We start from the raw sequence: 27,893 nt of genomic DNA on the forward strand, positions 1-27,893 counted from the left end.
GTGTTAATCAGGCTCTCATGGTCAAATTGCTGAAAATAAACCACTACTAAAGGACACCAATAAGAGAAAGAGACATGCTTGGACCTAGAAACACGAGCAATGGACATTCGACCGGTGGAAATCTGTCCTTTGGTCTGATGAGTCCAAATTTTAGATTTTTGTTTCCAACCGCCTTGTCTTTGTGAGACGCAGAGTAGGTGAACATATGATCTTCTCGTGTGGTTCCCACCGTGAAGCATCGAGGAGGAGGTGTGATTGTGTGGTGGTGCTTTGCTGGTGACAATGTCTGTGATTTAATTTGAAGTCAAGGCACACTTAACCAGCATGGCTACCACAGCATTCTGCAGTGATACGCCCTCCCATATGGTTTGCGCTTTGTGGGACTATCTTTGAATTTTTTTACAGGATAATGACCCAAAACCACACCACCAGGCTGTGTAAGGGCTATTTGACAAAGAAGGAGATTGATGGAGTGCTGCATCAGATGACCTGGCCTCCACAATCACCCGACTTCAACCCAATTGAGATGGTTGGGGATGAGTTGGACCGCAGAGTCAAAGCAGCCAACAAGTGCTCAGCATATGTGGGAACTCCTGTTGAGAGAATGCCAAGAATGTGCATAGCTGTCATCAAGAAAAAGGGTGGCAACTTTGAAGAATCCTAATTATAAAATAATTTTTTTGGTTACTACTTGAAACTAATCCAGTGCGGAGGCTGTGGGGATAGCACAGTCCAAAAAGAAGTGTGGCAAAGATGCACAATGCACGTCTCTCTCCAGGATCCGCGCTCTCCAGCCAATTTGTGCACATGCATTGTTTCATAACTTAATTGTGTGAATTGTTTGCATTTGATTGTTAGTGTCTATCAATTCCCCATTACATACACTAAATATACAAACGTATGTGGACACCCCTTCAAATTAGTGGATTTGGCTATTTCAGCCACACCCATTTAAAAAAAATTGTTTTACCTTCATTTAACTAGGCAAGTCAGTTTAGAACAAATTTGTATTTTCAATGACTGCCTAGGAACAGTGGGTTAACTGCCTTGTTCAGGGGCAGAATGACAGATTTGTACCTTGTCTGCTCGGGGATTTGATCTTGCAACTTTTCAGTTACTAGTCAAATGCTCTAACCACTAGGCTACGCTGCCGCCCCATTGCTGACAGGTGTATAATATCGAGTACACAGCCATGCAATCTCCATAGACAAACATTGGCAGAAAAGCTCAGTGACTTTCAATGTGGCAATGTCATAGGATGCCAACTTCCCAACAAGTCAGTTCATAAAATTTCTTCCCTGCTATAGCTGCCTCAGTCAACTGTAAGTGCTGTTATTGTGAAGTGGAAACATCTGGGAGCAACAACGGCTCAGCCGCGAAGTGGTAGGCCACACAAGCTCACAGAACGGGACCGCTGAAGCGAGTAGCATGTAAAAATCGTCTGTCCTCGTAACTCACCACCGAGTTACAAACTGCCTCTGGAAGCAATGTCTTCACAATAACTGTTCTTCGGGATCTTCACAATGTGTTTCCATGGCTGATCAACCCCACACAAGCCTAAGATCACAATGTGAAATGCCAAGTGTCAGCTGGAGTGGTGTAAAGCTCGCTTTCATTGGACTCTGGAGCAGTGGAAACGTTTTGTCTGTAGTGATGAATCACGCTTCAACCTCTGGCAGTCTGAGGGACAAATCTGGGTTTGGCGTTTACCAATAGAATGGCAGAATCTGTAACTCCAACTTTGTGGCAACAGTTTGGGCAATGCCCTTTCCTGTTTCAGCATGACAATGCCCCCATGCAAAGCGAGGACCATACAGAAATGGTTTGTTGAGATCGGTGTGGAAGAACTTGACCTGCACAGAGCCCTGACCTCAACCCGATCGAACACCTTTGGCATGAATTGGAACGCCGACTGCGAGCCAGGCCTAATCGCCCAACATCAGTGCCGACCTCACTAATGCTCTTGTGGCTGAATGGAAGGAAGTCCCCGCAGCAAGAGTGGAGGCTGTTATGGCAGAAAAGGGGGGACCAACTTCATATTAATGCCCATGATTTTGGAATGAGTTGTTTGACGAGCAGGTGTCCACATTATTTTTGTTCATGTGGTGTATATCACCAGTAGTACATTTACCGTTAATTGCTATAATTTCTAATCTACGATGTTTGTTTTGTTACGGTAATTTATGTTAATGCTTTCAATATATTTATTATTATTATTCCAGTCTTATCTGTCTCATTGTCGGAGTGGACACATTGTTTGCAGATTGCCCAACCTATGCTACACTTGTGTGAAACAAGTTCTGGTTTATTTCATTCCATTTACGCATTTTGTCATTTACATTTTAGTCATTTAGCAGACGCTCTTATCCAGAGCGACTTACAGTAGTGAATGCATACATTTCATACATATTTAAAAAAAATTGTACTGGCCCCCCGTGGGAATCGAACCCACAACCCTGGGGTTACACACCATGCTGGCGTTGCAAACACCATGTTCTACCAACTGAGCCACAGGGAAGACCATTAGTTGTTGTCTTTTGTTTGGAGTGTGCTTGTCAATGTTGAGTAACCAGATTACGCACAAAAGTACACCTATAGGCTATCTGGCCTGCGTGCAAATATATGTCAAAGGCCATGCTTAGCCAATGTGATTCAAAGGATATTTCTTTTTATCCTGATATTTGGCTTTATAGGCTATTTTTACATAGTTGGCAATAAAAGTTACTTTTTATGTTTATCATTTTAATTTTGATTTGGATAGAATTTTGATTAACCACATGACAAGGATTTTGAGATACAAAGACGTTATTATACATGAAATTAAACTTTTCCACAAATGTGCATATGAAAACCGTAACTCGGTAGAAATGGTAAGATAAATTGGCATTCCACATGAGAAAGGTTGCCGCCGACTCGTGTAGCCTATTACCGGAAACTTCAGGAGAGTAACAGCAGAATCTGCGAGTTAAGGAGCAGGTTAAGTAAAAAACAATATTCTGCTTATCTTGATCTCTGGCTATCTCTTGAGTCATTTGTGTGTTATTTAATCAAACAGTAAGTTTAAAGCAACAGACAAGCTCAACATGAAGTGTTTTTTTCTCAAAGTTGCCAGAATGTCATATCCTACTTATCAATACACTCATAACAACCTTATTTTACCTTTTATTTAACTAGGCATGTCAGTCAAATTCATATTTTCAATGACAGCCTAGGAAAAGTTGGTTAACTGCCTTGTTCAGGGGCAGAACAACTGATTTTTACCTTGTCAGTTTGGGGATTTGATCCAGCAACCTTTTGATTACTAGTCTAATACTCTAACCACTAGGCTACCTGCCGCCCCAAATAAGCCATTCAATTTTGCGACAATTGCCTGCTTGCGGAGGGCTACAGAGAAGTCGGTACGCTAGGCATATAAATAGCTGATTTGAACAGGCTACAGGGAAAGCCAAGACCTGCGATTTTTCTCGTTTTTCTCCACTCCGAGTCCCGGCACCATCTTCTGATGGAGCATCGGAGGTTCCTTCCGTATCGGCCAACGTTGTGATGGCATCGCCGAGTTCTGCTTCACCAGGGTCTACGGTGGGCTCTGCTATTCCTATCATTTGTGGGGGGCGAGTTAGAGGAGCCCCTAGTTGGGCTGGGGGCTCTGGCTCGAAATGGACAACAACCATTATTATGGGAAGCCCCATGGTTGTTTTCCTGGAACTAGGGTATTGGATTTTTCAGAAGTCATGCCCACCATCAAGAAAGATTCCTGCTCTGAAAACAGTTGCATATTGGGACTAATGATATTATGTGTGTGAAATCTGTAAAGCTAAGAGACAACTTCTTACAGCTCTTGTAGAATGCTCAGGAATGAGCAGAACATATAATTGTCTCGGGCCCAATTCCATCTCCTCGCCGTTGTGGGACAGAGTGTTTTAGCCGTCTTTGGTCTCTTTACCAGTGAGTGGTTAATGCATCTGACCAAGTACTTGGGCATGTCCTTCGTCGACAATTTTGACTCCTTCTGGAATGGGCCTGGCTACTTTTTGGAAGATGGAATTCACCTGGGTGAAAATGGCTCCTGGCTGTTGTCATCAAACATTGGAAAGGTTGTTGGTGAATAAGTATAATCCAATCGTTGAGTATCCTGAACCTCCGTATGATTTTAAATGCAGAAAAGGTTTGACATTTTGACATCTTAATATTCATAGTTTATTACCTAAAATTGATCATGTCAAGATCTTGGCCTGGTTAACTGATAAAACCCTGGACTCTGATGTTGCTATGGATGGTTGCAATGTGTTTAGGGCTGATAGGAAAGGCAAAGGCGGTGGTGTTGCTATTTACACAAATTATATTTTTTCTGTGTGTCTAAGGCTACATCCAGTCCTAAACAATTTGAATTGTTGGCTTTAAGTCTTCAGTTGGGTTCAAACAAAAAAATAAGCTACAGGAATCTATTGTCCACCCTCTGCCAAGAAGTGTGTACTAAATTAACTCACTGATTTAATTGCCATTTTTACTACCCCAGAGGTGTTGAACGCTGGAAATTTGTATCTTGCATGGGGAACGCAGGATGCTGACTGTTTTAAAGGATTTTTGTACTATTCTAAATTTGACCCAGCTGATTACAAAGCCCACTCGTCCAAACTTAAAGGACCCTACAAAATCGACTTTGATTGACCTCATATTTACAAATACTCCAGAGAAATATGCTGGGAGTTCGGTATTTGCTTTGGATATTAGTGACCACTGTCCTTTTGTATGTGGCAGGGATATACAGATGCCTACATCAAACCTCATTTTATCAAAAAGGAATTTTAAACATTTCAATGAGGAATGACCTTTGATTTTATTGCATCTATTCTTGACCCAGAGTTAGCTCTAAACCACTTCTCAAATGTTTTCAATTGTATTGTAGATAAACATGCTCCCTTTAAAAAACAGAGAATTAAAAATAGGTCTTGCCCTTGGTTCAGTCCAGAGCTATCTGAAGTCAAACACAACAGAGATGCTGCCTGGGCCAAAGCTAGATCCAGACTGGCAGTCTTTCAGGCTATTGAGAAATCTGTGTGTAAAACTAGTCAAAAAAGGAAAATCTGATTATTATGTTAATACACTATCAGAATTTACAGAGATCCCAGCTAAATTTTGGAAAGCTGTTACATCACTGAAGGCTTGTCTTCTCTCACCCAATAAATTAATTTAGATTCTGGCCCTATTACTGACCAAATTGATATCATTAGCCTGTTGGGGGTAGGGGGCAGTATTGACACGGCCGGATAAAAAACGTACCCGATTTAATCTGGTTACTACTCCTGCCCAGTAACTAGAATATGCATATAATTATTAGCTTTGGATAGAAAACACCCTAACGTTTCTAAAACTGTTTGAATGGTGTCTGTGAGTATAACAGAACTCATATGGCAGGCCAAAACCTGAGAAGATTCTAAACAGGAAGTGCCCTCTCTGACAAGATCTTGTTTTTCTTGTCTCTGTTTATTGAAGACTGAGGATCTTTGCTGTAACGTGACACTTCCTACGGCTCCCATAGGCTCACAGAGCCCGGGAAAAAGCTGAATGATATCGAGGCAGCCCCAGGCTGAAACACATTTGCGCTTTTGGCAAGTGGCCGATCAGAGGACAATGGGCTTAGGCGCGTTTACGAGTCGACCCCATGCTTTATTTTCTTTCGTCTTTTTACCTAAACGCAGATTCCCGGTCGGAATATTATCGCTTTTTTACGAGAAAAATGGCATAAAAATTGATTTTAAACAGCGGTTGACATGCTTCGAAGTACGGTAATGGAATATTTAGAATTTTTTTGTCACGAAATGCGTTGTGCTCGTCACCCTTCTTTACCCTTTCGGATAGTGTCTTGAACGCACGAACAAAACGCCGCTGTTTGGATATAACAATGGATTATTTGGGACCAAACCAACATTTGTTATTGAAGTAGAAGTCCTGGGAGTGCATTCTGACGAAGACAGCAAAGGTAATAACATTTTTCTTATAGTAAATCTGACTTTGGTGAGTGCTAAACTTGCTGGGTGTCTAAATAGCTAGCCCTGTGATGCCGGGCTATCTACTTAGAATAATGCAAAATGTGCTTTCACCGAAAAGCTATTTTAAAATCGGACATATCGAGTGCATAGAGGAGTTCTGTATCTATAATTCTTAAAATAATTGTTATGCTTTTTGTGAACGTTTATCGTGAGTAATTTAGTACATTTTTAGTAAATTCACCGGAAGTTTGCGGGGGGTATGCTAGTTCTGAACGTCACATGCATGTATTGTATAACATAATGTCCTAGGGTTGTCATCTGATGAAGTTCATCAAAGGTTAGTGCTGCATTTAGCTGTGGTTTGGGTTTTTGTGACATTATATGCTAGCTTGAAAAATGGGTGTCTGATTATTTCTGGCTGGGTACTCTGCTGACATAATCTAATGTTTTGCTTTCGTTGTAAAGCCTTTTTGAAATCAGACAGTGTGGTTAGATTAACGAGAGTCTTTAAAATGGTGTAAAATAGTCATATGTTTGAGAAATTGAAGTAATAGCATTTCTAAGGTATTTGAATAACGCGCCACAGGATTCCACTGGCTGTTACGTAGTTAATGCATTTAATCACCATTTTATCCTTGCAGGCCAGCTCTTGAAAATAGTAGTTTTGGATGTTGATGGTGAAAATCTATTGAATGATACTGAAAATGCTAGTCAGGAGTTTTCTTTTCTGAAATTCACTGATAAAGAAGTCCTGGATGCTTTGCTAACATTAGACAAAACAAAATCCACAGGGGCTGATCATTTGCAGCCTGGTCTGCTTAAGTGTGCAGCTCCCCTTATTACTGGCTCAGTAGCCCACATTCTGTATTTAACATTTATCAGGAAGTATTCCAAAAGCATGGAAATCTGCATATGTGCTGCCACTCCATAAGGGTGGGGGTAAAAATGATTTTGACTACTATCGACCCATTTCAAGACTTGTTTAGCTAAGATTCTTGAATCCTTGGTTAATGTACCACTTCATTCCTTTTGGTCTGATAATTGTATTTTTAATATAATCCAATCAGGGTTTAGCCCTGGCCATAATACTACCACAGCAACCACGCTAGTTGTTAACCTCTATGGGCAAGGCGGGACGAATTCGTCCCACCTACGTAACAGCCACCTGAATTCAGTGGCGCGATTTTTGAATCGTTTGAAATACTATTACTTCAATTTCTCAAACATATGACTATTTTACAGCTATTTAAAGACAAGACTCTCCTTAATCTAACCACACTGTCCGATTTCAAAAAGGCTTTACAACGAAAGCAAAACATTAGATTATGTCAGGAGAGTGCCCAGCCAGAAATAATCAGACACCCATTTTTCAAGCTAGCATATAATGTCACAAAAACCCAAACCACAGCTAAATGCAGCACTAACCTTTTATGATCTTCATCAGATGACACACCTAGGACATTATGTTATACAATACATGCATGTCTGTTCAATCAAGTTCATATTTATATCAAAAAACAGCTTTTTACATTAGCATGTGACGTTCAGAAAAAGCATACCCCCCGCAAACTTCCGGGGAATTTACTAACAGTTTGCTAAATTACTCACGATAAACGTTCACAAAAAGCATAACAATTATTTTAAGAATTATAGATACATTACTCCTCTATGCACTCGATATGTCCGATTTTAAAATAGCTTTTCGGATGAAGCACATTTTGCAATATTCTAAGTACATAGCCCAGCCATCACGGCTAGCTATTTAGACACCCGGCAAGATTAGCCTTCACCAAAATCCTATTTCCTATAAGAAAAATGTTCTTACCTTTTCTGTTCTTCGTCAGAATGCACTCCCAGGACTTCTACTTCAATAACAAATGTAGGTTTGGTCCCAAACAATCCATCGTTATATCCAAATATCCTCTGTTTTGTTCGTGCGTTCTAGACACTATACGAATGGTAAATAACGGTCGTGCGCATGGCGCATGGCGTGACAAAAAATGTCTAAATATTCTATTACCGTACCTCGAAGCATGTCAACCGCTGTTTAAAACCAATTTTTATGCCATTTATCTCGTAGAAAAGCGATAATATTCCGACCGGGAATCTGCAATAAGCTAAACAGCCGAATGAAATTTCTCCACGGGGGCGAATCGTGCACGCGCCTCATTCAATGGTCCTCTGATCGGCCACTTGGATAAGGCGATAATCTGTTTCAGCCAGAGGCTGCCTCGTCATCGTTCAGGTTTTTCCCGGGTTCTGAGAGCCTATTGGAGCCCTGGGAATTGTCACGTTACAGCTAAGATCCTTACTCTTCAATAAACAGATGCAAGACGCACGACTCCTTGTCAGACAGGCCACTTCCTGCATGAAACCTTGTCAGGTTTTTGCCTGCCATAGGAGTTCTGTTCTACTCACAGACACCATTCAAACAGTTTTAGAAACTTTAGGGTGTTTTCTATCCAAACCTGAACAATAATATGCATATTCTAGCTTCTGAGTTGGTGTAGGAGGCAGTTAAAAATGGGCACATATTTTTTCCAAAATTCTCAATACTGCCCCCTAGCCCAAACAGGTTAATGATCTTGTCAATGCCTTGGATGCTAAAAATTGCTGTGCTGCCCAGATGGGGTTAAATCTGAATTTCTTGATATTCAAAAAGGTGATCCTCAGGGTTCGATTTTGGATCCCGCATTGTTCACCTTGTATATTATATTAATGACATGGGAAATACTGTTAATACTTGTAACATTCATCTCTATGCAAATTACACAGTTTTGTATTCCTGTGCCACCTCAGTACATCGTGAATTTCAGCATGATTTTGATTCAATTCAAAAATCACTTACATATCTTAAATGAGTGTTAACTACAAGTAAAACCAAGAGTGTGCAAAGCTGTCATCAAGACAATCTAAAATATAAAACATTGATTTTAGCACTTTTTTGGTTACTACATGATTCCATATGTACTATTTCATAGTTTTGATGTCTTCACTATTATACTACAATATAGTAAAAATAAAGAAAACCCTTGAATGAATAGGTGTCCAAACTTTTGACTGGTACTGTATGTGTATGTTTTATTATTCTGATGTATACAGGGCTCTCTTGTAAAAGAGATTTTTAATCTCAATGTGACTCCCTGTTTAAAGGTTAAATAAATAAATGCATATACAGTGCATTCATTCAGAAAGTATTCAGACCCCATTTGTGGTCCCGTGTGGCTCAGTTGATAGAGCAAGGTGTTTGCAACGCCAGGGTTGTGGGTTTGATTCCCACGGGGGACCATTACGGAGAAAAAAATTGTAAAATGTATGCATTCACTACTGTAAGTCGCTCGGGATAAGAGCGTCTGCTAAATGAATAAGATGTAAATTTACTTTTTCCACATGTTATGTTACAGCCTTATTCTAAAATGGATTAAATTGTTAGTTTTTTCTTCAATCTACACACAATACATCAATGACAAAGCAAAAACAGATTTAAAAAAAAAGTATTTGCAAAAGAATAAAGAAACATCAAAAGTATTCACACCCTTTACTCTGTACTTTGTTACAGCATCGAGTCTTCTTGGGTATGGCGCTACAAACTTGGCACACCTTTTTTAGGGGAGTTTCTCCCATTCTTCTCTGCAGATCCTCTCAAGCTCTGTCAGATTGGATGGGGAGCGTCCCTGCACAGCTATTTCAGGTCTCTCCAGAGACGTTTGATCAGGTTCAAGTCCGGGGTCTTGCTGGGCCACTCAAGGACATTCAGAGACTTGTCCCAAAGCCACTCTTGCATTGTCTTGGCTGTGTGCTTGATCCGGACTAGTCTCCCAGTCCCTGCCGCAGGAAAAACATGATGCTGCTACCATCATGCTTCACCGTAGGGATGGTGCCAGGTGTCTTCCAGGCGTGATGCTTGGCATTCAGATCAGAGAGTTCAATCTTGGTTTCATCAAACTAGATAATCTTGTTTCTCCTCGTCTGAGAGTCCTTTTCGGTGCCTTTTTTGAAAAACTCCTAGCTGGCTTTCATGTGCCTTTTTACTGAAGAGTGGCTTCCATCTGGCCACTCTACCATAAAAGCCTGAATGATGGAGGCCACTGTGTTCTTGGGGACCTGTAATGCTGCAGAAATGTTTTGCTACCCTTCCCCAGATCTGTGCCTCGACACAATCCTGTCTCGTAGCTCTATGGACAATTTCTTCGACCTCATGGCTTAGTTTTTGTTCTGACATGCACTGTCAACTGTGGGACCTTTATATAGACAGGTGTGCGTGCCTTTCCAAATCATGTCCAATCAATTGAATTTATCACAGGTGGACTCCAAGTTGTTGAAGTATCTCAAGGATGGTCACTGGAAACAGGATGCACCTGAGCTCAATTTTGAGTCTCATAGCAAAGGGTCGTTTTTTTTAAATTTGTAATGTGTGAAAAAATGTATTTGTTCTCGCATTTTCATTATGGGATATTGTGTGAAGATTAGGGGGATAAAACAATAAGATAAGGCTCTAAAGTAACTGTGGAATAAGTCGAAGGGTCTGAATACTTTCCAAATGCACTGTATATGTAGTTGATTTTATTAAAACACAGGGTGTGTCTATATATGGAAAAATACACATTTAAACATTTCTACCAATTGATTGGTTCGAAAGAACAGACTACTTTTGGTGGACCAAGATTTCTTTTTAACGTCGCGGACAGCCGAGCATAGCTTAGCTCCTTCCTTTTGGCATGTTTATTGATCGGTGGTTAGGGAGATGATCTAAAGTTTGAGGAGATTGCAAGCTACATTTGTTTCCTCTAGCAATGAATTTGTAAACAGAAGGGCAGAGCACTGACAAATGCACTGTTGTCGATGGAAATATACAGTCGTGGCCAAAGGTTTTGAGAATGACACAAATATTAATTTCCACAAAGTTTGCTGCTTCAGTGTCTTTAGATATGTTTGTCAGATGTTACTATGAAATACTGAAGTATAATTACAAGCATTTCATAAGTGTCAAAGGCTTTTATTGACAATTACATGAAGTTGATGCAGAGTCAATATTTGCAGTGTTGACCCTTCTTTTTCAAGACCTCTGCAATCCGCCCTGGCATGCTGTCAATTAACTTCTGGGCCACATCCTGACTGATGGCATAATCAATGCTTGGAGTTTGTCAGAATTTGTGGGTTATTGTTTGTCCACCCGCCTCTTGAGGATTGACCACAAGTTCTCAATGGGAGCCACTTAGCTTTTGCCTTATGGCAAGGTGCTCCATCATGCTGGAAAAGGCATTGTTTGTCACCAAACTGTTCCTGGATGGTTGGGAGAAGTTGCTCTCGGAGGATGTGTTGGTACCATTCTTTATTCATGGCTGTGTTCTTAGGCAAAATTGTGAGTGAGCCCACTCCCTTGGCTGAGAAGCAACCCCACACATGAATGGTCTCAGGATGCTTTACTGTTGGCATGACACAGGACTGATGGTAGCACTCACCTTGTCTTCTCCGGACAAGCTTTTTTTCCGGATGCCCCAAACAATCGGAAAGGGGATTCATCAGAGAAAATGACTTTACCCCAGTCCTCAGCAGTCCAATCCCTGTACCCTTTGCAGAATATCAGTCTGTCCCTGATGTTTTTCCTGGAGAGAAGTGGCTTCTTTGCTGCCCTTTGCTGCCCCAACACTCACACCTGTGTTAACGAGAGATTCACTGACATGTCAGCTGGTCCTTTTGTGGCAGGGCTGAAATGCAGTGGAAATGTTTTTTGGGGGATTCAGTTCATTTGCATGGCCAAGAGGGACTTTGCAATTCATTGCAATTCATCTGATCACTCTTCATAACATTCTGGAGTATATGCAAATTGCCATCATACCAGCTGAGGCAGCAGACTTTGTGAAAATTTATATTTGTGTCATTCTCAAAACTTTTGGCCACGACTACATCGCTAGCTAGCTTCTTCTTACTGGCATCTTTATTGGTCAGACAGATTTGAGTAGGTTACAGATTCAGGATAATAGCTACATTTGTTGCTTTGGCAAGGGATTTAGCTTCAGTAAAGTACAATAATTTCAGAAGATATTCCCACTTGTTAATGTATCTCTCCTTCTGTCACCCACGTACTTCAGCTCTCTGATCCTGGTGTAGAGCATTGACATAGACTTCCTCCAGAAGTGTGCCCTGGAGGACCGCACGGAGCAGCACCAGTTCTCCAACACCCCCGATATCAGCAAGGTCAACACCCTATGTGCACCTTAATAATCTGTTATTAGTGGAAATTGACATGTACGGTAAACACTAGTTTTGGCTTTAAGTCGTCTAATTGAGACAGTTTACAATTGAAATGTTGTTCTGCATAGAAGTGGGGGTGCAATACTTTGATTTGCTTTGCGATTCCAGTCATCGCAGATCTACTAATGGCCACAAGCAGATCTGGGACCAGGCTATTGCAATTATTGCATCAATAAGTAAATATTGCATCAATTAGGGACAGTCATTATTGTTTCCAACCAGGAAATGGACCAGATGCTGCTGACGTTTGGGGACATCCCCCACCATGGGCTGGTGCTGCTGGCCTGGGTCCTGATGAGACACACCCTGAACCCAGACGAGTCCAGCCCCGTCATCAGACGCATTGGGAACACCTCCCTACAGCTGGGGGTGTTCCAGTACCTCACCACCATGCTGCAGGGCCTGGGAGGCACTGGGAATAATGTAAGAACACGCACATAAAAACAAAACACGAGCATGTGTGCACACAACTCACAACGATCCAGACATAGAACACTGTTTTCTTTTGTCCATTCCTCTCTGTCCTCAGCATTCGGCCACTACAGCTCGGATGTGTATCTACGGCCTCCTTTCTTTTGTCATTACCTCCTTTGAAGAGGAGACGCTGGGCAGCCAACAGGTAACAGGCCGGGTGTAGCGAGCGGGTGTTAAGAAGTGCCGTTTGGCGGGTCATGTTTTGTAGGATGCGTGACTCGACCTTCGCCTCTCCCGACCCTGTTGGGGAATCAGCGATGAGACAAGATCGACAATGTTTCGCAATTAAATATCACCAAATTGGGGAGGAAAAGGAGGTTAAAATAATAATACAAAATATATACATCACAGATTCATGTCATGATTTTATGATACACTCTCCCATAGCATCTGATCAATGCAGCGTGTGAAGTCCTCTCTGCTCCCAGTCTGGCTGAGCTTTTCTGGGAAACGGTGAGAAGAAATTAATAAAAGCACTTCTGTTTCATGAATGTCAAATCACTCCAAAAGTGTGTCTCTAGCTAAATTCCCTAATTTATGGCTTTTTTAATGCTTTTTCCAGAAGCCCAATATGGGATTGGGAATGATCCTGGATAGCGCTATGGGAATGTTTCCATACAAGACTGGTCCGCTGTTACAGCTCCTCACCGCTCTCCTGTCCGACAAGTCCACCGCAAAGAAGGTATTAATTAATCACACACACACACACACATATCTTTCTGCTGGTCTGGGGTTACACTTGATTTAATGTTTCTGACTATGTGTTAGGTCTACACTTTCTTGGACAAGATGCCGTTCTACACAGAAGTCTACAAAACGAAGCCCAATGACATCATCTCTAGAGACGACGAGACACTGTGGAGGAGACAAACACCCAAACTCATCTACCCTCTCGGTGTGTGTTAATGCTTTTTGTGTATTTTAATCTGTCAATTCTAATGAGCATTTTTGTCATGGTCTTAGTAATTATTGTGTGTCTTTCATTCCATCTCTTAATATATTTCTGTAAATACTGATTCAAATGGAATGTTCTCTCTTCACTACCTATGTCTACATTAGGCGTGGGCCAGACCAACCTGCGGATGCCTCAGGGTGTGCTGGGGCAGGTGGCTGTAGGGGAGCAGGGCTACATGGTTCGCTGGGACTACTCCTACAGCGCCTGGACCCTGTTCATCTGCGAGATAGAGATGCTGCTCCATGTTGTCTCTACTGCAGGTATACACAATACATGTTGTGTGTGTAATACTATGGATGGATGGATGGATGGGTCATATAGATAACACACACGCACTCAACTACACACAATGGATGTGCATCTTTCCCTTTCAAGATGATTCGATACGTAGCTATTGTAAACACATGGGCTCCGGTATGATACAGGAACGATACGTTTTACTTTAAAACTATTCTGTTTGATTAGCGAATTAATCTATGCGATTAGATTCGATACGATTCAATGCACTAACATTTGTTGTATAAACACTTACATTTTCCATTGTAAATTAAAGTCTGCTAATGATGGAGCTCATGAGCTGGGCCTCTGAGCTGAAGTTTGTGTGTGTGTGTGTGTGTGTGTGTGTGTGTGTGTGTGTGTGTGTGTGTGTGTGTGTGTGTGTGTGTGTGTGTGTGTGTGTGTGTGTGTGTGTGTGTGTGTGTGTGTGTGTGGTGTGTGTGTGTGTGTCTATGGTGTACAGTTGAAGTCGGAAGTTTACATACACTTAGGTTGGAGTCATTAAAACTTGTTTTTCAACCACTCCACAAATTTCTTCTTAAAACCTCTCTAGGGTATGTGGGACGAAATTGTCCCACCTACTCAACAGCCAGTGGAATCCCGTGGCGCGATATTCAAATACCTTAGAAATGCTATTACTTCAATTTCTCAAACATATGACTATTTTACACCATTTTAAAGACTCTCGTTAATCTAACCACACTGTCCGATTTCAAAAAGGCTTTACAACGAAAGCAAAACATTAGATTATGTCAGCAGAGTACCCAGCCAGAAATAATCAGACACCCATTTTTCAAGCTAGCATATAATGTCACAAAAACCAAAACCACAGCTAAATGCAGCACTAACCTTTGATGATCTTCATCAGATGACACTCCTAGGACATTATGTTATACAATACATGCATGTTTTGTTCAATCAAGTTCATATTTATATCAAAAAACAGCTTTTTACATTAGCATGTGACGTTCAGAACTAGCATACCCACCGCAAACTTCCGGTGAATTTACTAAATTACTCACGATAAACGTTCACAAAAAACATAACAATTATTTTAAGAATTATAGATACAGAACTCCTTTATCTAAAATGGACTCTTCACGTGCACACGCACACCCGTCTCATTGTTCTCAGATCGACCACTTACCAAATGCGCTACTGTTTTTCAGCCTGGGACAGCAGAGTCATCATTCAACGTTCTGGCACCTTCTGAGAGCCTATGGGAGCCTCAGAAAGTCTCACGTTACAGCAGAGATCCTCTGTTTTGGATAGAGATGACAAAGAAGGCCAAGAAATGGTCAGAGAGGGCACTTCCTGTTTAGAATCTTCTCAGGTTTTGGCCTGCCATATGAGTTCTGTTATACTCACAGACACCATTCAAACAGTTTTAGAAACTTTAGGGTGTTTTCTATCCAAATCAAACAATTATATGCATATTCTAGTTACTGGGCAGGAGTAGTAACCAGATTAAATTGGGTATGTTTTTTATCCGGCCGTGCAAATACTGCCCCCATCCCAAACAGGTTAACAAACTATAGTTTTGGCAAGTCGGTTAGGACATCTACTTTATGCATGACACAAGTCATTTCCAACAATTGTTTACAGACAGATTATTTGACTTATAATTCACTGTATCACAATTCCAGTGGGTCAGAAGTTTACATACACTAATTTCACTTGCCTTTAAACAGCTTGGAAAATGATGTCATGGCTTTAGAAGCTTTTGATAGGCTAATTGACATAATTTGAGTCAATTGGAGAAGTACCTGTGGATGTATTTCAAGGCCTACCTTCAAACTCAGTGCCTCTTTGCTTGAAATCATGGGAAAATCAAAAGAAATCAACCAAGACCTCAGAAAAAAAAATTGTAGACCTCCACAAGTCTGTTTCATCCTTGGGAGAAATTTCCAAACGCCTGAAGGTACCATGTTCATCTGTACAAACAATAGTATGCAAGTATAAACACCATGGGACCACGCAGCCGTCATACCGCTCAGGAAGGAGACGCGTACTGTCTCCTAGAGATTGGTACTTTGGTGCGAAAAGTGCAAATCAATCCCAGAACCACAGCAAAGGACCTTGTGAAGATGCTGGAGGAAACAGGTACACTATATCCACAGTAAAACGAGTCCTATATCGACATAACCTGAAAGGCCGCTCAGCAAGGAAGAAGCCACTGCTCCAAAACTGCCATAAAAAAGCCAGACTACGGTTTGCAACTGCACATGGGGACAAAGATTGTACTTTTTGGATAAATGTCCTCTGGTCTGAAGAAACAGAAATAGTACTGTTTGGCCATGATGACCAGTGATATGTTTGGAGGAAAAGGATGGACGCTTGCAAGCCGAAGAACACCATCCCAACCGTGAAGCATGGGGGGGGGGGGGGGGAAGCAGCATCATGTTGAGGGGGTGCTATGCTGCAGGAGGGACTGGTGCACTTCACAAAATAGATGGCATCATGAGGAGGAGAAATTATGTGGATATATTGAAGCAACATCTCAAGACCTCAGTCAGGAAGTTAAAGCTTGGTCGCAAATGTGTCTTCCAAATGGACAATGACCCCCAAGCATACTTCCAAAGTTGTGGCAAAATGGCTTAAGGACAACAAAGTCAAGGTATTAAAGTGGCCATCACAAAGCCCTGACCTCATCCTATAGAAAAGTTGTGGGCAGAACTGAAAAAGTGTGTGTGAGCAAGGAGGCCTAAAAACATGACTCAGTTGCACCAGTTCTGTCAGGAGGAATGGGCCAAAATTCACCCAACTTATTGTGGGAAGTTTGTGGAAGGCTACTCGAAACGTTTGACCCAAGTTAAACATTTTTAAAGGCAATGCTACCAAATACTAATTGAGCATATGTGAACTTCTGACCCACTGGGAATGTGATGAAAGAAATAAAAGCTGAATTAAATAATTCTCTCTACTATTATTCTGACATTTCACGTTCTTAAGATAGTGGTTATCCTAACTGACCTAAGACAGGGAATTTTTACTAGGATTAAATGTCAGGAATTGTGAAACTGCGTTTAAATGTATTTGGCTATGGTGTCTGTAAACTTCCAACTTCAACTGCATCTACAGTATTAAATCCATGTGTATGTACAGTGGGGGAAAAAGTATTTAGTCAGCCACCAATTGTGCAAGTTCTCCCACTTAAAAAGATGAGAGAGGCCTGTAATTTTCATCATAGGTACACGTCAGCTATAACAGACACAATGAGAAAAGAAATTCCAGAAAATCACATTGTAGAATTTTTTATGAATTTATTTGCAAATTATGGTGGAAAATAAGTATTTGGTCACCTACAAACAAGCAAGATTTCTGGCTCTCACAGACCTGTAACTTCTTCTTTAAGAGGCTCCTCTGTCCTCCACTCGTTACCTGTATTAATGGCACCTGTTTGAACTTGTTATCAGTATAAAAGACACCTGTCCACAACCTCAAACAGTCACACTCCAAACTCCACTATGGCCAAGACCAAAGAGCTGTCAAAGGACACCAGAAACAAAATTGTAGACCTGCACCAGGCTGGGAAGACTGAATCTGCAATAGGTGGGAGCAACTGTGGGAGCAATTATTAGGAAATGGAAGACATACAAGACCACTGATAATCTCCCTCGATCTGGGGCTCCACGCAAGATCTCACCCCGTGGGGTCAAAATTATCACAAGAACGGTGAGCAAAAATCCCAGAACCACACGGGGGAACCTAGTGAATGACCTGCAGAGAGCTGGGACCAAAGTAACAAAGCCTACCATCAGTAACACACTCGCTGCCAGGGACTCAAATCCTGCAGTGCCAGACGTGTCCCCCTGCTTAAGCCAGTACATGTCCAGGCCCGTCTGAAGTTTGCTAGAGAGCATTTGGATGATCCAGAAGAGGATTGGGAGAATGTCATATGGTCAGATGAAACCAAAATATAACTTTTTGGTAAAAACCCAACTCGTCGTGTTTGGAGGACAAAGAATGCTGAGTTGCATCCAAAGAACACCATACCTACTGTGAAGCATGGGGGTGGAAACATCATGCTTTGTGGCTGTTTTTCTGCAAAGGGACCAGGACGACTGATCCGTGTAAAGGAAAGAATGAATGGGGCCATGTATCGTGAGATTTTGAGTGAAAACCTCCTTCCATCAGCAAGGGCATTGAAGATGAAACATGGCTGGGTCTTTCAGCATGATAATGATCCCAAACACACCACCCGGGCAACAAAGGAGTGGCTTCGTAAGAAGCATTTCAAGGTCCTGGAGTGGCCTAGCCAGTCTCCAGATCTCAACCCCATAGAAAATCTTTGGAGGGAGTTGAAAGTCAGTGTTGCCCAGCGACAGCCCCAAAACATCACTGCTCTAGAGGAGATCTGCATGGCGGAATGGGCCAAAATACCAGCAACAGTGTGTGAAAACCTTGTGAAGACTTACAGAAAACGTTTGACCTGTGTCATTGCCAACAAAGGGTATATAACAAAGTATTGAGATAGACTTTTGTTATTGACCAAATACTTATTTTCCACCATAATTTTCAAATAAATTCATTACAAATCCTACAATGTGATTTTCTGGATTTTTTTTCTCATTTTGTCTGTCATCGTTGAAGTGTACCTATGATGAAAATTACAGGCCTCTCTCATCTTTTTAAGTGGGAGAACTTGCACAATTGGTGGCTGACTAAATAATTTTTTCCCCACTGTATGTTTGTGTGTGTGTGTGTGTGTGTGTGTGTGTGTGTGTGTGTGTGTGTGTGTGTGTGTGTGTGTGTGTGTGTGTGTGTGTGTGTGTGTGTGTGTGTGTGTGTGTGTGTATGCATGTGTCTATGCCATTGTTTGTTTTGCTTCACAGTACCCACTGTTCCATAAGTTTATTTTATAATTTTTTTTAACACATTTTTTTTAAATCTAATTTTACTGCTTGCGTCAGTTACTTGATGTGGAATAGAGTTCCAAGTAGTCATGGCTCTATGTAGTACTGTGTGCCTCCCATAGTCTGTTCTGGACTTGGGGGCTGTGAAGAGACCTCTTCAAATCAAATCAAATCAAATTTATTTTTATATAGCCCTTCGTACATCAGCTGATATTCTCAAAGTGCTGTACAGAAACCCAGCCTAAAACCCCAAACAGCAAGCAAAGCATGTGAAAGAAGCACGGTGGCTAGGAAAAACTCCCTAGGAAAAACTCCCTAGAAAGGCCAAAAACCTAGGAAGAAACCTAGAGAGGAACCAGGCTATGAGGGGTGGCCAGTCCTCTTCTGGCTGTGCAGGGTGGATATTAAAACAGAACATGGTCAAAATGTTAAAATGTTAAAATGTTCATAAATGACCAGCATGGTCAAATAATAATAATCATAGTAGTTGTCGAGGGTGCAACAAGCACTCTTGTGACATGTCTTGTGGGGTATGCATTGGTGTACGAGCTGTGTGCCAGTAGTTTAGACAGACAGCTCGGTGCATTCAACATGTCAATACCTCTCTTAAATAAGGTAGTGATGAAGTCAATCTCTCCTCCACTTTCAGTCAGGAGAGATTTACATGCATATTATTATTAGCTCTCTGTGTACATCCAAGGGCCAGCCGTGCTGCCCTGTTCTGAGCCAATTACAATTTTCCTAAGTCCTTTTTGTGGCACCTGACCACACGACTGAACATTTGTCAAGGTGTGACAAAACTAGGGCCTGTAGGACCTGCCTTGTTGATAGTGTTGTTAAGAAGGCAGAGCATCTATTGATTATAGACAGACTTCTCCCCATCTTAGATACTACTGCATCAATATGTTTTGACCATGACAGTTTACAATCTAGTGTGACTCCAAGCAGTTTAGTCATCTCAACTTGCTCAGTTTCCACATAATTTATTACAAGATTTAGTTGAGGTTTAGTGAGTGTTTTGTTCCAAATACAATGCTTTTATTTTTAGAGATATTTAGGGATAACTTATTCCTTGCCACCCACTCTGAAACTAACTGCAACTCTTTGTTGAGTGTTGCAGTCATTTCAGTCGCTGTAGTAGCTGACGTATATAGTGTTGAGTCATCCGTATACATAGACACTCTGGCTTTACTCAAAGTCAGTGGCATGTCATTAGTAAAATTGAAAAACGCAAGGGGCCTAAACAGCTACCCTGGGGAATTCCTGATTCTAGCTGGATTATATTTGAGAGGCTTCCATTAAAGAACAACCTCTGTGTTCAGTTAGACAAGTAACTCTTCATCCACATTATAGCAGGGGGTGTAAAGGCATAACACAAGTTTTTCCAGCAGCAGACTATGATTGATAATGTCAAAAGCTGCACTGAAGTCGAACAAGCCAGCCCCCACAATCATTTTATCATCAATTTTACCAATCATCAGTGATTTGTGTAGTGCTGTGCTTGTTGAGTGTCCTTCCCTATAAGCGTGCTGAAATTCTGTTGTCAATTTGTTTACTGTAAAATAGCATTGTATCTGGTCAAACACAATTTTTTCCAGAAGTTTACTAAGGGTTGGTAACAGGCTGAGTGGTCGGCTATTTGAGCCAGTAAAGGGGGCTTTACTATTCTTGGTTAGCGCAATGACTTTAGCTTTCCTCCAAGCCTGAGGGCACACACTCTCTAGTAGGCTTAAACTGAAGATGTGGCAAATAAGAGTGGCAATATTGTTTGCTATTATCCTCAGTAATTTTCCATCCAGATTGTCAGACCCCGGTGGCTTGTAATTGTTGATAGACGACAATCATTTTTTCACCTCTTCCGCACTGACTTTACGGAATTCAAAAGTACAATTCTTGTCTTTCGTAATATGGTCGTAGGTGCCAGGCGTAGGGCTGTTACGGTGACTGTATTACAGCCACACCAGCGGTCATGAGTCATAAAGGCAGTCAAATTCCACGTGACCATTTAGTCACAGTAATTAGGCTTCTCCAAGCTCTGATGCTGCTGATGGTCATAAGTAGCTTACCAAATGTGCTAATTGCCTGGTACTACGCACTCTTGTCCCTTAAATCACTCAGACATCAATGCAAATGTATCATATATAATCAAACACTTCATGAGAACCCATGAGCTCATTTTGCTCAACATTTCTGTAGGCTATGCAATTGCGTGAGAAAACAGAGTGATGGCCTCTATTAAAATCAGCTTTCTATAGGCTAGGCCTACTATATTTATTTCTCAACATTCCTAATATTAAGCACATTGCTTCTCTTTTAAACAGGAGTATAGCCTACCTGGCTGGCATGAAAATGAACCACTGGAAAAGCATCCTTCATTCGCTATTTAAGTGCATAGATGACATGTATTTTTTCCTGCCCGTTTCGAGACAGATGCATGATAATGGTCCATTCTAAATCAAAACAAATTTCACACATATATTATTTAGTGTATGTAAAGACAAGATTAAATCAAGAATAGTGTAATGGGTGACTATTAGCCTATCACTTGTGAATTATATATTATCACTTGGGAATGATGCCCAGCGTAAGGCAAGAAACAATGCCTTTTTTCCTGACTTTTTGAGTCAGTCGCACACCTCATGTAGCCTAGCCCATAGGCCTAAATGTTTTGCTAAGGTTTGCATCACAACTAAAGTGGCCAAGTAACTTCGTAAAATGAAGCACATTCATCCAATTTACATGGGGTGTAGAGCCTAACTGGCATATATAAGCACCGCATGAGTTTCATGTTTTCACCATAAAAATGCACCTTTATAATAAATGCATTACATGCATAATTGCATTTGCGGTCACTTTTGGTAATGGTGTTTTCCTTCTAATGGAACATTCGTGCTTATATCCTACTGCCGTGTGCGCATTGCTGCTCTTATAATGTGAAGAAATAGCCTAATAGTTTATCAACATTTTAAGCTAAACGTTCTGATCTTTTGCGTCAGCCACATTGCATAACAAAATAATTTTTTGATGCTAGTGGTTGTATTAATTTGGGATCTATCGCATCCCACAACTGTCCCAGACTATGTTTGGAATATTTATTTCTCTCACAGAATAGGTCAACTTTTGTACTATGTGGGATAGTAGATTGACATAGGCTAGTGCTTTTGCTGTTCGTTAGGCCTACTCATCTTGTTGGCTGACAAAGTAAATGTGGACAGTTCTTCCAATATCTTCAAAATGCACCTCGGAATTAGATAAGGACGCGTGCAGTTGCGTCCCCAATGTGTCGGTCTTCACTTGTAGCCTGTGAGAAAGACCCGATCACGTGATGGAGATTAATGTGAGTGATGGGTGCTTCGGAGCATGCAGCACTCAGTGAGAAGGTAATTATAATTATTATATTGAGCCCAATGGAACAATGGCCACTGCCTGCAAAAGGCATGGATTTTTTAGAGGGCATTACGGCCACACAAAAGGAATGCCGCCGGGAAATGTGAGGCTTTGTCAAATTGTGAGTGAGAGACTGATGAAGTGTGTACAGTCTGCGCAAAAAAAACAAAGTAGAGCTCATGCCTTTCATGTAACTTTTTTCAAATCATCATTTGGCGTATTATGCAGCTTTACAATGTATTTAAAATCAAAACATATAGCCCAACGTTTGTAGAACAACTAAAGTTACATGAATAAATCTAAATTAAGCATATAACACAGAATAGCCGCATATGCACACTCCCTCAAATTGTTTCGAGAAAATATCCGTTCTATTTTATTCAGCTTTGTTCAATTGTATTCTTCATACTATGAACAGAATTCTAAGCAAATATTGTCTGCTAAATGAACTAGTGTAGCCCACAGATGTGGCATAGCCAGATGCGGACCTAACATAAGGACAACAGTATATTCTGTTCCTCTAAAATAGACTACATTTTCTTCATATCATGTTTCTTTAGACCTGTCTAAAGTAAATCATGGATTTATTGTGAATGTGTAGGCTATATTACATGGATTTATTAGACTGTTTAAAATGTAGATGTTCCAATGGTCTGCATCAGTGGCTTGTGTGGAAGCCAGGAGATGCTACATGTGTCTATGTTGATTAACGGTCAATTAAATAACATTTCAAAAAGTTTGTCACATGCGCCGAATACAACAGGTGTAGACCTTTCCGTGAAGTGCTTACTTACAAGCCCTTAACCAACGATGCAGCGCAAGAAATAGAGTTAAGGAGACCGTCAGTTATTTGCTTGACAATCACCAGCTGACAAAACTTCGTGATTGTGCACCGGTTTGTGTCAAGAACTGCAACCCAGCTGAGTTTTCCACACTCAACAGTTTCCCGTGTGTATCAATAATGGTCCACCACTCAAAGGACATCCATCCAACTTGACACAACTGTGGGAGGCACGGGAGTCAACATGGGCCAGGATCCCTGTGGAATGCTTTTGACACTTTGTAGGGTCAATGCCCGGACTAATTTAGGCTGTTCTGAGAGTAAAGGGGAGAGGGGTTCATCTCAATATTAGGAAGGTGTTCCGAATGTTTGGTATACTCAGTGTATGTCTGATGTATGTACTATGTAGGCACCTGAGCCATAAGGGAGATGAAGCGTCTACCACCCCACTACCGCCATCAGATTAGGGGGGTGGCAATGTAGCCTATGTCGTCGTAAGATTAGCTAGCATTTGACGGCTGAAGGTGCTGCGCAAGATCAGGAACAGGCAACCTACCTCGTATTTGTCAACGAGCGAACCTGGGCACAGTGAGTAATTTGACTAGGCTACTGATATGCCTACCCTAGGTTGTTAGGCATGCAAATTTACTTGTGTATCAATGACTGTCCACACAGTTACATTAATAGTTTGACACTGACTCATCAGTTATCACAAAATATGAGGTATTTTCAAAAGGTAGAAACGTTTGAATAGATTTTCTGACCGATGCATGCTATATTTGGATCAGTCTGGGATCCGCGGACAGATGCAGTCATATCTTACACATCGGTCCCCAATTCAAATGTTTATCAGTGAATCGTTTCATCCCTACTACACACAAACTCAAAGCATCTCATAGTAGAGATCAGCAGAGATCCTTTATTTCATTATCACATTTATTTAATTATATCTGTATGAGTATGAATATACAGTACCAGTCAAAAGTTTGGACACCTACTCATTCAAGGGTTTTTCTTTATTTTTACTATTTTCTACATTGTAGAATAAGACATCAAAACTATGAAATAACACATATGGAATCATGTATTAACCAAAAAAGTGTTAAACGAATCAAAATATATTTGAGATTCTTCAAATAGCCACCCTTTGCCTTGATGACAGCTTTGCACACTCTTGGCATTCTCTCAACCAGCTTCACCTGGAATGCTTTTTCAACAGTCTTGAAGGAGTTCCCACATATGCTGAGCACTTGTTGGCTGATGGTCCTTCACTCTGCGGTCCAACTCATCCCAAACCATCTCAATTGGGTTGAGGTCGGGTGATTGTGGAGGCCAGGTCATCTGATGCAGCACTCCATCACTCTCCTTGCTGGAGAATGCTGTGGTAGCCATGCTGGTTAAGTGTGCCTTGAATTCTAAATAAATCACTGACAGTGTTAGCAGCAAAGTACCATCACACCTCTTCCTCCATGTGGAGATCATCCGTTCACCTACTCTGCATCTCACAAAGACACAGCGGTTGGAACCAAAAATCTCACATTTGGACTTGGCCCAAGCAAGTCTCTTCTTATTATTGGTGTCCTTTAGTAGTGGTTTCTTTGCAGCAATTTGACCATGAAGGCCTGATTCACGCAGTGTCTGAACAGTTCTGAAGCATTTATTTGGTCTGCAATCTGAGGTGCAGTTAACTCTAATGAACTTATCCTCTTCAGCAGAGGCAACTCTGGGTCTTCCTTTCCTGTGGCGGTCCTCATGAGAACCAGTTTCATCATAGCGCTTGATGGCTTTTGCGACTGCACTTGAATGAACTTCAAAAGTTCTTGAAATTTTCCGGATTGACTGATTTTCATGTCTTAACTTCTCTGGGCTAGGTGGGACGTGAGCGTCCCACTCTATTCAACAGCCAGTGGTAGAGCGTGGCGCGAAATTCAAAACCTCAGAAATGCTATAATTTCAATATTTCAAACATACGACTATTTTACACCATTTGAAAGATAAGACTCTCGTTAATCTAACCACATTGTCTGATTTCAAAAAGGCTTTACAGCGAAAGCAAAACATTAGATTATGTTAGGAGAGTACATAGCTAGAAAAAACCACACAGCCATTTTTCAAGCAAGCATATATGTCACAAAAACCCAAAACACAGCTAAATGCAGCACTAACCTTTGATGATCTTCATCAGATGACACTCCTAGGACATTATGTTATACAATACATGCATGTTTTGTTCAATCAAGTTCATATTTATATCAAAAAACAGCTTTTTACATTAGCATGTGATGTTCAGAACTAGCATACCCACCGAAAACTTCCGATGAATTTACTAAATTACTCATGATAAACGTTGACAAAATACATAACAATTATTTTAAGAATTATAGATACAGAACTCCTTTATGCAATCGCGGTGTCAGATTTTAAAATAGCTTTTCGGCGAAAGCACATTTTGTAATATTCTGAGTAGATAGCTCGGCCATCAAAGCTAGCTATTCAGACACCCGCCAACGTCGAGGCTCACTAAACTCAGAATTACTATTAGAAAAATTGGATTACCTTTGCTGTTCTTCGTCAGAATGCACTCCCAGGACTTCTACTTCCACAACAAATGTTGTTTTTGTTCCAAATAATCCATAGTTATGTGCAAATATCTCCGTTTTGTTCATGCGTTCAGGTCACTATCCAAAGGGTAACGCACGAGCGCATATCGACACAAAAAAATTCAAAATGTTCCATTACCGTACTTAGAAGCATGTCAAACGCTGTTTAAAATATTTTTCTCGTAAAATAGCGATAACATTCTAACCGGACAATGTTCATTCATTCAAAGAGGGAAAGAAAAAATGGCGAGGTCTCGCGAATGCGCATCTCCAGTCTCTGAGTCACCACGCAGTCCACTGACAAACTGTGCTCCTATACTTTGCCCAGAGACAGGTGACGCCCCAATCCACTTTCTGGCGGCTTTAGAGAGCCAATGGAAGCCTTAGAAAGTGCAGCAAAACCCCACGGATACTGTAGTTTCGATAGACAAGCAAAAGCAGAACTACAAAATCGCAGACAGGGCACTTCCTGCTTGAAATCTTCTCAGGTTTTTGCCGCCATATGAGTTCTGTTATACTCACAGACACCATTCAAACAGTTTTAGAAACTTTAGAGTGTTTTCTACCCAAATCTACTAATAATATGCATATTCTCGGTTCTGGGCAAGAGTAGTAACCAGTTGAAATCGGGTAAGTTTTTTATCCGGCCGTGAAAATACTGCCCCCTAGCCCAGAACGGTTAAAGTAATGATGGACTGTCATTTCTCTTTGCTTATTTGAGCTGTTCTTGCCATAAAATGGACTTGGTCTTTTATCAAATAGGGGTAACTACTATGTACCACCCCTACCTTGTCACAACACAACTGATTGGCTCAAACGCATTAAAGAAATTACACAAATTAACTTTTAACAAGGCACACCTGTTAATTGAAATGCATGCAGGTGACTACCTCATGAAGCTGGTTGAGAGAATACCAAGAGTGTGCAAAGCTGTCATCAAGGCAAAGGGTGGCTACTTTGAAGAATCTCAAATATAAAATATATTTTTGATTTGTTGAACACTTTTTTTGTATTTCCAGATGTGTTATTTCATAGTCATTTCATATTGTCTATTATTCTACAATCTAGAAAATAGTAAAAATTAAGAAAACCAGTTAAATTCATTCCAGGGTTTATGTACTGTGTGTGTGTGTGTGTGTGTGTGTGTGTGTGTGTGTGTGTGTGTGTGTGTGTGTGTGTGTGTGTGTGTGTGTGTGTGTGTGTGTTTCTCATTCTCTGTTTTCTTTGTCTGTCTTGTCGAGATGTGATCTTACACTGTGAGCGTGTGAAGCCCATCCTGGACTTGGTCCATAAGATGATCAGTACAGAGTGGACCGTGTCTGATTTCTGCTGCCCCTCACCTCCTGCATCTACATGTTACTGCAGAGGTGAGACGCTACGCACACACTACACACAGCCAACACTTTATACAGTACAGAACTCATCTGTTTCATATGGAGTAATACAATGCTTATTTTTGCTTCCTTGTTTGCTTTTAAGGTTGATTTGTTCCATTTGTCTCTGTATAATGGATTAATAAAGATGTATTTCATTCTGTTGTATTTTTGTATTATTAGTTTGATTCATGGCTAGGTTGACATCAGTCATCAACCCTCCAGTGGATGTGATAGCGTCCTGTGTGAACTGCCTCATTGTCCTGGCTGCTAGGATGCCCGGCAAGGTGGGTTACAGATTGTATTTTGTAGAGCTCTGATGGGGTGATTTGGGATTGATATTTGAATCTTTCCTTCACAGCCTTCATCAGACTTATCATGCATTAACGTGTGTGTCTGTGTCTCTCTGTGTAGGTTTGGTGCAGCTTGCACCACACTGGCTTCCTGCCTTTTGCCTCCTCCCCTCTGACCAACATGGCACAGTCCATCAGGTAGTTTGGGTCACCCCTTATTTTTCCAAGATGGCATAGCAGTCAGACGTCCATTGTCCTCGTCTTGTCATGTCCCGTGTATATATACAGTGCCTTGCGAAAGTATTCTGCCCCCTTGAACTTTTCGACCTTTTGCCACATTTCAGGCTTCAAACATAAAGATATAAAACTGTCATTTTTTGTGAAGAATCAACAACAAGTGGGACACAATCATGAAGTGGAACGAAATTTATTGGATATTTCTAACTTTTTTAATAACAAATAAAAAACTGAAAAATTGGGTGTGCAAAATTATTCAGCCCCTTTACTTTCAGTGCAGCAAACTCTCTCCAGAAGTTCAGTGAGGATCTCTGAATGATCCAATGTTGACCTAAATGACTAATGATGATAAATAGAATCCACCTGTGTGTAATCAAGTCTCCGTATAAATGCACCGTTTAAAGCGCAGAGAGCAT

The 27,893-nt window shown here is 41.0% G+C and overlaps 1 pseudogene; it reads left to right on the plus strand.

Moving 5' to 3' along the window:
- The window catches only part of LOC106562845 (nucleoporin NUP188-like), a 72,318-nt pseudogene that overhangs the window by 4,595 nt on the left and 39,830 nt on the right, over nt 1-27,893 (plus strand).

This window comes from Salmo salar, chromosome 11 (assembly GCF_965601325.2).
Source record: "Salmo salar chromosome 11, fSalSal1, whole genome shotgun sequence".
Taxonomy (NCBI): domain Eukaryota; kingdom Metazoa; phylum Chordata; class Actinopteri; order Salmoniformes; family Salmonidae; genus Salmo; species Salmo salar.